Source organism: Ambystoma mexicanum, chromosome 2q, assembly GCF_040938575.1.
Source record: "Ambystoma mexicanum isolate Mex_15411 chromosome 2q, UKY_AmexF1_1, whole genome shotgun sequence".
NCBI classification, from domain to species: Eukaryota; Metazoa; Chordata; class Amphibia; order Caudata; family Ambystomatidae; genus Ambystoma; species Ambystoma mexicanum.
Window position 1 is genome coordinate 1,031,512,285 of NC_090924.1, and position 12,373 is coordinate 1,031,524,657.

Here is a 12,373-nt window from a genome sequence, read left to right on the forward strand (position 1 = left end):
TAGGGGAGTTACACAGAGATTCAGTGACAAGTATTCAAATTAAATCTTGCACTCAAGGTTTCTTGAATAAACAATTATTAATTTATCAGTCAGTTAGAATAAACCTTTAGAAGGGAGCAATATAATAGTAACATACAAATCCACTTAAATACTGTACACTCTTACATTTCTAAATCAGTAAAGACCCTTTTGGGGTGGCCCACGGACACAACCTACACCCTCAGCTCAGGTGACTTCAATAGCTAGGGTGCTGGGGACATCAATATCTTACTGTTGGCATTTAGAATACTGTAAAAGTTGGTAAAAAGAAAAGATTATTAGAACAAGAGACCACAAATATTCTTAAGCAAGCAGGCAAATACTTGGATCACTACAGCAGAGTCACTCAGTATAACAGGCTAGACCGAAGTCAATGGGCAAAAGTCTTATATATGAGGAAGCACTTCTAATGGGTAAGTAGAAAAGTCCTTGCACAATGTTATAACAAGTCTTTTAAGAAAAGAAGAATCAAATGTAGGGCCACTAGCCGTTAGGACTTGTGAGTAGAAGATGCAAGCAACTCTACAGCAAGTTTTCTCAGACTTGGTTACAGTACCTTTGAATTGAAGACAAAGTGCAGCAGATGACTTCTGTTCCTGTGCAGCTCTGCGAATCTCACTGTTCCTGGGCCTCAGTCTCAGTCGTGGGGACAAGCGGGAGGAGGGCAGGGGTGGGAGGGGGGGGGGAATCCTGCACTGCAATGGGACAGTCAAAACTTGCAACAGGCAAACTTCACTTTCAGTGGCTGTTTAGCGTTTCAGCTCCTCGCGTTTACCGCAAATAGCACTGCGGTTCCCGGCTGTCGAGATGGACTTTCCTTGCTTCTGGGGTCCCGCACTCTGTTGGGGGGATGGGGGGGGGGGGCTCAGGCTCGGTCTGTCCTGCTTCCTGGGAGTCCGGAGGCTCTTCCTGGAGCTCTAGGCTATCTTAAAAGAAATGCACACAATCTGGTGTTCCTCTCCCTGGCTATACGGTTTCCAGCAGCAACTCTGTGGAAATTCAACCAGCTCCGAGATGATATCCAGGTGGCTTACTTAGGAGTTGATTGGTCCCACCATCTCAAAAGGAGTCTTTTACTTTACTCAATTTGTAGTGTGCAGCAATTAACCCGTAGGCATGATGACGCTGACAAGACTGATACAACAAGAAACAGAGGAGTCAGTAGTCGGGCGTGTCAGGAGCTACGCTTGTGGAGAGCTTCAATCGAACAGCCAGGTTTTTAGCTTTCTTTTGAAGGCCTCAAGTTCAGTTTCCAACCTTAGATCCAAAAGGTAAGCGGTTCCAGGCTGTCAGGGCTGCTATGGCAAACGCTCCCTTTTCAGCTTTCCTAAACTTACTTTTTGGATTTTTTAACATTTTGGTCTCCCGAGACCAGAGGACCCGTGGGGTACTCTTGGGCAGGATCAGTTCATTGAGATAGCGGGGCATGATGCCCAGAAGACTCTTAAAGGTGATAAGGAGGCGGCAATGGATTCTAGCCTCAACATGGAGCCAGTGTAGTGCTCTTCTGGCTGGTGTAACATGGTCCCGTCTGGTTAGGCCTGTGACCACCCTCACTGCTCCACCATTGTGTATGGGTAGACCTAGCTTAGCTCTGGTTCTTATAGGTGGCTTTCTGAAGTGCTTTTCCATGTTGCCAGGTTCTGAGCATTGTGGTAGGTGGTTAGATAGTGGGGTCCACTCTTGCATTCCTTGGGTCCTTTGTTGTGGGAGGTTTGTTTTCTGGTATAGAAGTATTCTAGGTGGAGGGGTGGCAGGAGATGCATGATGCATTTGTCTGTATCTTTAGTTGATTCGGGGCAGTTGATGCCGATTTTGAGGTGCTTTGAATTCCGGTAGGTAGTTCCTGTTCGACGGGGTGAAGTTTAATTTGTCTTTCTTGTTCTGTTTTCCATTCTGGTTTCTGGAGATCTCTTTCTAAATTTTCCCCTTTTATTTTGCAGGTTCTTGGATCTCAGAAAAGGTTAGATGCTACGACTGTACTCGGTTTGAGGAAACGTTAAATGTGAGTTCGTCTTAACTGAGTAGTTGCAGCCTTCAGAGACAAGTGCAGTAATAACTAAGCGAAGAATAACTTGCTGGGACTTCAGGTAAGCAAAATCTGTAAAACTCCTTGTTCTTGTATCGGGGCATGTTTGTGGTTGCAGCGTTTCGTGACTATTGTTGGTCGTGTTCTACTGCGGATCTGGTTGTGCGTTAAGCTGTCTTGGTAGTAGGCTCCCTGGTTTGGTGGGGCCTCTCTTGTTGATTGCTCCTGTTGGTTTTGATCATGGCAGGAAACTGTAGGGTTAGATGATTGTTGACTGGATAGATCGATGTGGGCTACACACATTGATGGGTGCCTCGCTGTGGCTATAGGTCGGAATCTTTTCTGTTGATGGAAAATAAGACAGTGCATGTGAAGGCAGGGTGGAGGGTGATTACAGGCCTAAGCAAAAACATATGTCTACACTACACAACACCACTTTCAGGAGTTCTGCGTGAGGGGGAGAGGGGTTTCAAACACAGCACACGGTCTGGTTTCCATTGCATGTGGTAGGAACTTCAGATTTTTCTTCCTGCACGGTATAGTATGAGCAGGGCCCGCAAGGTGAACTCAACCCACTCGAGGGCAGCAGCCAACACGCAACAATAATGATGTAACAGCCAAGGCGCCAGTCGAGGTCCCATCGAGGGGCTGGTTCTCTAAATCCAGAGCAGATAATATGCTACTTCGGATCTCATCGCTCATCTGCTGTCAGTGAGCAAGGCTACACACGCTCACGAGTATGCCACTGCACTACTCTCTGCTACACTTGTCTCCCCCCGCACATTGGCGTTCATTGATGTGCGATTAGGCCCCTGCCCAGAACGAGCACCCTGCACAGTTCAAGATCTGGGACAAAGTCGATGTGGAGAAAAAGAGAAAACTAGTTTACACACCAATAAGGGGGTTGTGCAGGCAGGGGGGTATTAGAAAGATTGGAGCCAGGAGAAGGTTGATTGAGGATTGAAGTGCAAAAGTGAGCCGGAAAGGTTTAGAGCCTCAATAAGACGAAGACCTCACATGGAATTTCAAGATATCTGGGGCACTCATAAGATGCAGTGGCTCAAAGACTAGTCAACAAGGCTTAGAATCTATTCTGGGACCCAAAAAGCAGAAAGAAATACTGCAAGAATAGATTGAGCCGAGAGCTTAGCCTGGCCAAAGGCACCTCCACAGGAACCTCCTTTAAGGAACGTAAAATGAGGGGGCCGGGGGGTGTTCTCTTCTACCCCCTGGGTAGAAAGAACAATGTGGGCCCCACCCCTCCCTGATACTTCAAGTGCTTTCAACAAGCTCAAAGAAGCTCAATGACCTGCCTTTTACTCCCCCCCCCCACTCTGGGGGACAATAGTCGACAATGATGGATCAGTGTTTCATACCAGAATCAAGGGCACAGTTCTTGTCTATGTTGACCAGTATGGGGACCCAGTCCCTTTTGGAATGGAGTCAAACCATCAAGGTGTCGACTTCTTCACATAACAGGCTGATCGCTTGGCCTTGGCAGAAGGGCTGCACGAGGCAACCAAGCTTAAGGGCTTGCCTCTCCCTAGAACCATCCCAATGCTCAATACAGAAAAACAGCTGAAGGTGGTACTGACTATGGGCCATAGTGCCCCAGCAAAACAGCTGCAGTCCTACGATCTAACCAATATCCTCAAAATGATTCTCAGTCCGAAAGTGCGTTGCCTTCCAATGTAGCTATATCTAATCCCATCAGAGCTTAATGGCAACAAGCATGTTCAACACCAGCAATTTATGCCGAGCTAATGAAGAAATACAAACCGGCCTAAACTTGTCTTTTTTGTCTGCCCAACTTACCCTCAAAGGGCTTGTGGTCCAGGCAACCACGTTGATTGCACGCATGGTCCACCTCAAACCTGCTGACAGACAGTCAGAAAAGACAGACGCTCTGGCCAAGAAGATATTTGCATCGGGGAGTACAGCGCTGAAGGCAATTGACGCTAGTTGTGCTTTTGCCAACATTTGCATGTACTCCGAAGGACGATAACGGAGGCGGCAGACCACCCGCAGGAGGAGATGTGAGATGGAATTCTAGACATGGTGAATGATTGGACAGCAGTGGTGTGCTTCCTATTCCATGGGGACATTTACGGTATTTAGGAGGGCAGCATAGGGGTCTCCCCTAATGTGCAACCGAAGTTGCCGGATATGGCCTTTCATGGCAAGCACATGTTCAGGCCCTGGAATGGTTCATGGAATCGAAACTTGCTGCAAAGTCTCTAGGCGGTACAGTGCAGCAGCCAGACAAAATCTTTTGCCTTTCAATCTAGAGGCAGAGCTTAGAGGCCCTATGTCTCTTTCAGAAGGAAGGCACAGCTGCCGCAGACAAAACTGGGACAGAGGGTCTCTAAGGAGCAGTCGATTTAGACAGCAGTGTCGGGTGCGGTGACTCCAGCTAAGGATGCATATTTCCATGTGCCGATTTATCGAAAGCACAGGCGGTTTCCTGAGGTTCGTCATTGGGGACACGCACCATCAATTTTGGCCTAACCTCCGCTCTCTGGGTTTTCACTAAGCTGATGGCAGTTCCGATGGCTCACCTAAGGAGATCCAATGTTCACATGTTCCCTTACCTGGACTAGCTAATCCGGGGAATGTCATGATCCCAGCAAAGGAGCCCTGTTCCTATTCAGAAATACCAGGGAAGCAAGGAACTTAATATCAGTCAGTGGGTCAATAGTGGCTTCAAGCCTGGCACAAAATGCATTTGGCTCATTCATAGCATTGCACCCATAGGCTCACATACCGCTTATATTGGTTTTTCCTACACTCAACATGGCTGCCGCCATGTCCATTGTAATCTCACACCACATACTACACCTATTGCAGAGGGAGCTACTTAAGCCCCGCCTCTGCTGGAGCGCTCACTTCGCGTCTTCTCCGCTACCAGCGATCTCCTGACAGAACCTGTAAAAGGAAAAAGGAAGTTAAGAGATATTACTTACTGAACCAAAGTGTTTCCTTCAGTCAGCTGTTTATTTCATAGTCTCTGCATCTTCTGTCAGAAGTACAGCCGTAGCATCTTCCTCGCAGCAGTCTTCGTTCGCGGTTGCAGTGCCTTCATTCAGAAGTTTTCCTCAGCGCAGTCTCTGCATCGCCTGAAGGTTCTCTTCTACAGTTTTCCGAAAACCTGCTAAACAAAAAGGTATTTTTGTTAATGAATGAACTTTGTGAATAAGAAAGAAGTTTTACATATGTTGCTTACCTGAGGTCCCAGCAAGTTATACTTCGCTTAGTTATTACTGCACGTCTCTGAAGGCTGCAACTACTCAGTTAAGACGAACTCACATTTAACGTTTCCTCAAACCGAGTACAGTCGTAGCATCTAACCTTTTCTGAGAACCAAGAACCTGCAAACTAAAAGGGGAAAATTTAGAAAGATCTCTCCAACATAGGGACTGCTCAGAATCTGAAAAACTAGATATATTTTTTCCACCAAAGAAACCACCCAAGATAACTCTAAAAATGGCAAGGACATTATTCCGACAAGAATCTTTTGAACACCGCAGCCTCTCAAGTTAAAAGTTTCAAACCAACGCGCCCCTACAGGAAGGAGAGCTCCAAAAAACAAGCACAGGTGAGGGAGGGATTTATCAAAGGCACACTGCATTACAGTTTTTTCCCGCAAATAGAAATTACAGTAGTTCTATTGTTATTATTGTTGTCACAGAATAAGAGTACAGATAACAGATCCTCTAGCTGAGAAGGCATTACGCTCTCGCGGAGTCCCAGGTGAGAGTTACAGACACCCTTTTTCTGCTTCGCAGTTTGGGATTCTCCCTGAATTCCCCGAAGTCCCATGTCACACCAAAACACAAAAGCCCAAATTCAGTCGTAGACATCCAGGTGGGGGGGAAGGCTGCCCCCTCTGTTGAAATTCACCAACATCAGACAGATCACCACACTGTTCCAGAACCACAGACTTCCTGCTGCTTCCTTCCTTTGCCTCTTGGTTCTCATGGCCTACTGCATTTTTCTTGTGCCAGAGGCCAGGCTGCGGATTAAATCCCTTCAATGGCTTTTGCGGGAATAAATGGTCTCAGTACTTTGACGTCCTGAGTGTGTCGAAGTCTGTGGCCAGCGGCCTATCATGGCGGGCTAGCAGAGAGAGTGACCCTAAATGGCTGAGTCACTCACTGTGGGGATCTGCAAGCGAACAGCTTTTGGTTTCCAGTGGAGCGCCACTGGCATATCAACAAAATCGAGTTATGAGCAATCAGGTTAGCCATCCCGGCTTTCTCGCCGTACCTCGGGAGTGAGGGGGGTTTAGTATGGGGGTGGGCATGTTCCGATTCCGACGGACAACACAGTGGCCACAGACTACCTCAACAAGCAAGGAGATGTGCAGTCAATGCCACTATGGTTCTGGCTGTTGGGAGAATATCTCGGCTTCCGTCACCCATCGGGCAGAAGCAGAGAATGGGCTGGCGGATGCTCTGAGCAGGCAGAGCATAGTCTCCCATGAGGGGGTGGCGAGTCTTGGTTATTGGGGAAATCTTTGCCCAGTGAGGAACCCGGTCGGTGGATCCGTTTGCCACGAGGACAAACATGAGATGCAAGCGGGTTGCGCACGTCGAAGATGGCCGCCTAGGTGGAGAGCTCCGGCTCGAGCGAAATTCTGTTACCCCGAATATCCTTCCAGTCAGCAACTGCTCTGAAAATATTTATGAAATACTGTGGCGAAATGCCCCTTAGAAAACAGAGCTCGCCGACATTGGGATTGAGGAGATATTGGTCGGTGAAGTCGCGGCGCTCAGGTAGCGGAGACGTAACCGCTGCTGGGCTCCACGCCGCTCCCGCGCGACCCCGGAGGGGGCGGTGCGGCCTACCAACATTAGGGGCAGCGCTCCGGCTCCCCCTCTTCGCCGAACGAGGGCTTGGGGCAGCTCCCTCCGCATCAGGCCTGAGAGGGGGCCCCCACCGAGTGCCTGGAGATGGCCGGGATTGCAGCACGTGCCCCGGACCCCTGAGGCAGAAGTCCAGGGAAGACACGCTGGTGAAGTAAGTGGGCCGCTGTGGGAGGCAGGGAGCGCGGGGGGCCCTGTAACATTGGCCGGCCAACACTAAGGGGAGGTGCAAGACACCCTGCGATACGGCGGCCGCCACTGCGGGCTGCGACGCACATAGCGCGAGAAGCTCCTGCCTGGATCGCCTGGGCGCGGGGTGTAAACGCATCAACGAGACCGAGGCCTCCCTGCGTTGGCGGCGGCTCGGAGGAGAGGCGGAGTGCGTGGCTGGCCGCAGGGTGTGAAATTTGCTTAACACACCGAGTACCTCACCAACTTAGAGAACTGTACCGTCACGATCCTTCAGACAGGGAAGCACACGCCAGATAAATTAGCACTGGATCCTCCAGGTGCACTGTGACACGGCCAGACTATCGCAAATAGACACGTATTACTGGAGTGCCAGCCTCCACACCTGCTGAACTCCTTCAGAAGACACCAGAAATTCAGGCATATAAGTGCTCAGAGCTGGGGGCGCGATTGGCGGGGTGATATTGGGGACAGGCTGGCAACAGTGCAAAGGCACCACTCCAGGATCACAGGGAAGCGGGGCGGGGAGACAGGCCGGAGCGAATATCTGGCCGCCACAACGCCAATTGCTCCAAGGAATCATGTAATGACCATATGGATGGCATACCCTATAGCCAATGCCCGTGCATATGCCGGAGCTGTGTAGTTCCATAACTAGGCCCCTGCAGTAAAGATCTTTTGCCCGTAGCGACAAAGGCCCAGTTTCCTGCCTGTACTGCGGCGCACCCTGGCTGTGGGATCAGGGCAAGGGCTGCACTGCCAACCTCCATTGTAGCCACAGTGGGCAATAACTGAACGCAGGGACAGCGGTTCCATTCACGTGGGAGAGCACAATCCACTCTGCAGGTGATCACTTTGCCTAATGGGCCGCACTGAGAAGAAGGCCACAGGTGGTAGAAAGACCGGCCCAATGGACTCCTTCGCCAGCTCCCAGCCGCAGGTGACAACAGGAGGGGCAACACAAACACAGGAAAATCAAGACAGATCCCTTGGACCGCCTGGCAATAATTGTGCAGAATGGGTTCCTGGCCGTCAACGTAAAACTGGATGACATAGTGGCGACGATTGGATCCTTGAAGCGCGAGTGGAAAAGGAAAGCGCACGCATATCGGAAGCAGAAAACAGGATAAGTGTAAATGAAGATGTGCTTTCGCAACATGGACGTGATATAGCCCTACTCCAGACGGAGCTACGCAAGACTCAGAACAAGTGCGAGGATCTAGAATCCAGGTCCCGCAAGAACAATATCCGTATTGTAGGGGTGGCGGAGACGTTTGGCAAAGGCTCCATGGAAAGGCAGGTGGAATAACTGCTGAAATCCATACAGGGGAAAGAATCTATTTCAAAACATTTCCTCGTTGAAAGAGCTCATTGCACCCTTGCACCAACCCCCAAGCCGGGCGCTCCACCCCGAACCATAATTGCACGTCTCCTGAATTATAGGGACAGGGACACGATACTCCGTCTGGCCAGGGGAAAAAGCGACACTGCACCATGAAGAAAACAGGATCCATATATATCCAGACTTTTCTGCGAACATACAAGCACAACGTAGATCCTATGAGTTGGTCAAGAAACAGTTACGGGTCCGCAATACACCTTATGCTTTCATTTTCCCCTGCGAAAATGAGAATCCAACATGGAGGCAGGGCCCATTTTTTTGAAAACCCTACAGAGGCAATGGCATACGTGGAGGCCTCCATTCCACTGCCCCCCAGAGATCGCATAAGGGACCCAAATTTAAGACCCGGCCCGGGTGGAGGCAGAGGAGATCCGATAGACGGATGAATTGTGCCTCCTTTGCAGCAGTAACATGCTTTTCTTTCCGCAAAGTCAACACAGCTGTACTGGACTAAGATCCGATGGTATCGGGCCGTAGTCTCCCATGTGGGCGACCAGTCGGCTGGTCAATGGACAGCAACGAAGCACCCTCAGGAATGTTCCAATCAGTTATATGGGTCCATCGTCAAGTTGGGGCAGATGATGTGGGTGGAGGGTGGGACAAGGCGAAAGGGGAAGTTTTTTTGTTGTGATAACCAACCGGACGAGTTTAAGTCTGGGAGGAGAGTTTGCACTGTTGAAGGTTGTTGGTTTGTTGAAATAAGGTCTCACAGGTACTGGTGCTACCCTAGTTCTGGTCACTCGTGCATTTATGGTTGTTATAATATATTGCAATGTGTATATATAGGAAATGGGTGACAGGTTGAAGATTAAACTAATATTATGGAATGTTCGAGGCCTAAATAACCCAATGAAGGCCAGGAAGGTTGGTAATTATGTCACCAGACATGGGCCCCACATTTTAATGTTGCAAGAAACGCATGCACAGGGCTCGGTTAATGAGAAAATACTGGCTAAATGGGGCAAACAGCGCTACTAAACGAATTACTCCTCGCAGTCCAGAGGGGTATGCACTCTTATTCACAAATCACTAGGTTTCATCGACAAGGGCCAACTTGTGGACCCGATGGGCAGATATGTGTTGGTCTGGGGGGAAATTGCAGGGGAACACACGACCCTGGTGAACACCTATGGCCCTCTCTCGATGGCCCGGACTTCTACTTACATATACTTGAGATCCTTGTTAAGCACGAAGCAGCAACTATACTATGGGGAGGGGACTTTAATGTGGTGCTCGACCAGACTCCGGACAGATCCGCCAAGGCAATCAGGCATCCTTCCAAGACGGCGCTAGCTTTGAAACAGATCATCCAGCAGCTATCCATGCTGTATGCCTGGAGAGTGCTCCACCCAACAAGCAAACGTTACACGTTCTACTCTTTCGTACAGGACAGCGAGTCACGCATAGACTATTGGTTCGTCCCCTCAAATACAACACACACCCTACAGAATTGCGAAATCCTTTGCCGCACACTGATCATTCCCCGGTGACACTGGAAATTACTCTGGGAGATGCCCCTAGGCCGACTAGGAGATGGAGAATGCCTAGAGATATATTAAAAGACCCAAACGTTGCTGAAACCCTACACAAAGAAATTGCCAATTTCTTTGCAGACAACATCGGGTCTGTTGACCACATCTCGTCGGTTTGGGAAGCATTTAAAGTCTGGGCGAGAGGGACCCTGATATCTAAAACTACGGACCTTCTAAAAGGAGGTACGACGGGACCTGGAGAGGGTGAAGAAGGAACTGAACGTACTAGAGGAAGTTTACAGCTGGACGCACGGTGGAGACACCCTGGCTGAAATACACAAATCCTAGGGAATTTGACCGACTGGCAGTAAGGGAAGTACAAAGTGTTGCAAAGTGTTTCGGTTTAGACTTTCATCCCACCTTAGAGTGCTGTACTGCTTTGGGAGTCAATCAAGATGAGGGTTTGTGGTTTGGAGAAGAATTTGTGAAACAGCAAGGAAGGTTCTTGGGTGCATACGTGGCCCTAGAAAAAGCCCAGTATTCAGCCAGAATTTTTGGCGGACTGCTCCGCTGGATGTTTTGTGTCATAGAGAAGGCCCCTTAGTAGCAGAGTGGCCCAGCATTGTGAGACAAGACAGTCAGACGCCTTTGTTCCTTCCTGAGCAAGGGAGATGAGAGGCTAAAAAGGGCAAAGGAAGTTTCCAACAATAGGCAGCTAGTACAGTTAAGAGCAGAATATCACGTCTACCCTTCGTTAGGGGGCAGAAGTGGTTGGTTTACAGAAAAATGGCAAAAGCTCTCAGGGGACTCCTGGGTGACTGATCACTGCGACACTGTGGCTAGGGAGGGGGGAGATCTAAACCATATCGAGAGAACGAGCAGCCACACAGAAGCACTACCACGCAGCAGCCCTGAGCAGCTGTGTTACAAACGGGACTGGCAAAGCTCACTGGTAGACCAGAAACAATTTCACGAGACCGCCGTGGACCTGAAAGAGGAAGGATCCCTAGACTTAACTGCAAGGTCCATCATACAAACCAGTAAACAAACTTTGGCTTCATCTTCCATCACTTACAGATCTCCAGGACAGCAAGCCTTCTTGAGAAAGTGGGCAGGGCTAAGATCCACTTTTAAACCTTTCCTTTAGCACATATACGCCAGGGGAGGGGGAAGGAAAAAAAGGGGATTGGGTAAGGACATGTGGCCAACCCTCAGCAAGGGAGGGATATATAAGTAGGGAACAGAAGTGTGGGTGAATCTGGTGAGGTCAGAGGAGTAGGTGGATGGCAACCAAGAGGCCAGGAGGGGGAGGAGTGAGCAGCAGATTGGGAAGTTAAGGGGCAGGCGAGGAGTGGCTTAGGAACATTTGTGGTTCTGTAGTGTGAGTGCATGTTTGAGAGGAGTGTGTTTAGTAAGGACAGTGGGCCTCATTGAAAGTACGGATGTGCGGAAAAGAACAGTGTTAACATGGTAGTAATTCTGTTAACAGCAAGTTGCTGCACCGCGAGTCTGGTGATAAGGTGGAGGATAAAAATAATCCATTCTACCACCAAAAAAGAAAAAAAAAATTTAAGAAAATGCAGGATTACTGCTGGCGCTAATTCTGCCAAAATCCCCATGGAGTCCTATGGTCTCCAAAAATGGGGACTTAAACCACCATACCATTGTAATCCCGCAGGACCAAGCAGCAGCAATGGTTAACAAGTTTGGCAGTATTTTGGCGGATTTACAGCCAAATTCAGAATGAGGGCCCCAGTTTAGGGGGTGAATGTGAGAAGAGTGGTACTGAGAACAAGGAGCATGGCTGGATGGTAAAGTGGGAGGAGTGGTAGTATAGGAGGAGAAGTGGAGGGAGGATGTGGTATAGCAGTAGTGGTAGTAGAGTTGGAGGAGGAGGGAGAAATAGTAAACATCAAATGGTGGAGAAAGAGGAGTGAAACATTGGAGGGACAGTTGGAGTGGGGGGAAGAAGGTACAGTATAAGGGTGAGGTAACCGAGGACATAAGTGGAACCAGTTGAATTTTCCGGTTCCCAAATTTCCCATTAGAACATGAACATCTGGTGGGATTAGGGAAAACTAGGGAGCCCCTGAGGGAGTTTGAGAGCCTGCTTTCAGGTAGAACAATATCGGAGGAAGGCCGCCATTAGACAGTAGGGTTCACCAATCAGTAGAACTAACCAGGGGCCAACACCATCGGGAGGCAATGTGACAGGGACTGCCATAGTCCTCAAATATTTGAATTCAAACACTTGAACCGTCCTTTGAGAATGTTTTCTGTTCCATTTGTGGCAAGGAGAAAGCATGGGGGAAGATTTAGTGTGGTGGGGTTAAGTGGGGGTGACGGTCGAGATGGATAAGAGTGGGTGAGTAAAGAA

The 12,373-nt window shown here is 49.2% G+C and overlaps 1 protein-coding gene across 6 annotated transcripts in view; it reads right to left on the reverse strand.

Annotated features, from left to right (window-relative positions):
• Window positions 1-12,373, reverse strand: part of DBF4 (DBF4-CDC7 kinase regulatory subunit) — a 718,935-nt gene that overhangs the window by 661,390 nt on the left and 45,172 nt on the right. Inside the window, exon 1 of one of the 6 annotated variants that reach the window (XM_069648377.1) lies at window positions 5,032-5,151. The exons of 4 other annotated variants lie outside the window; for them this stretch is intronic. The gene's annotated coding sequence lies outside the window, so the exon portion shown is untranslated. Of the gene's footprint in view, window positions 1-5,031; window positions 5,152-12,373 lie in introns of those variants that run through there. One more of the 6 variants, XM_069648380.1, reaches the window with a different exon arrangement.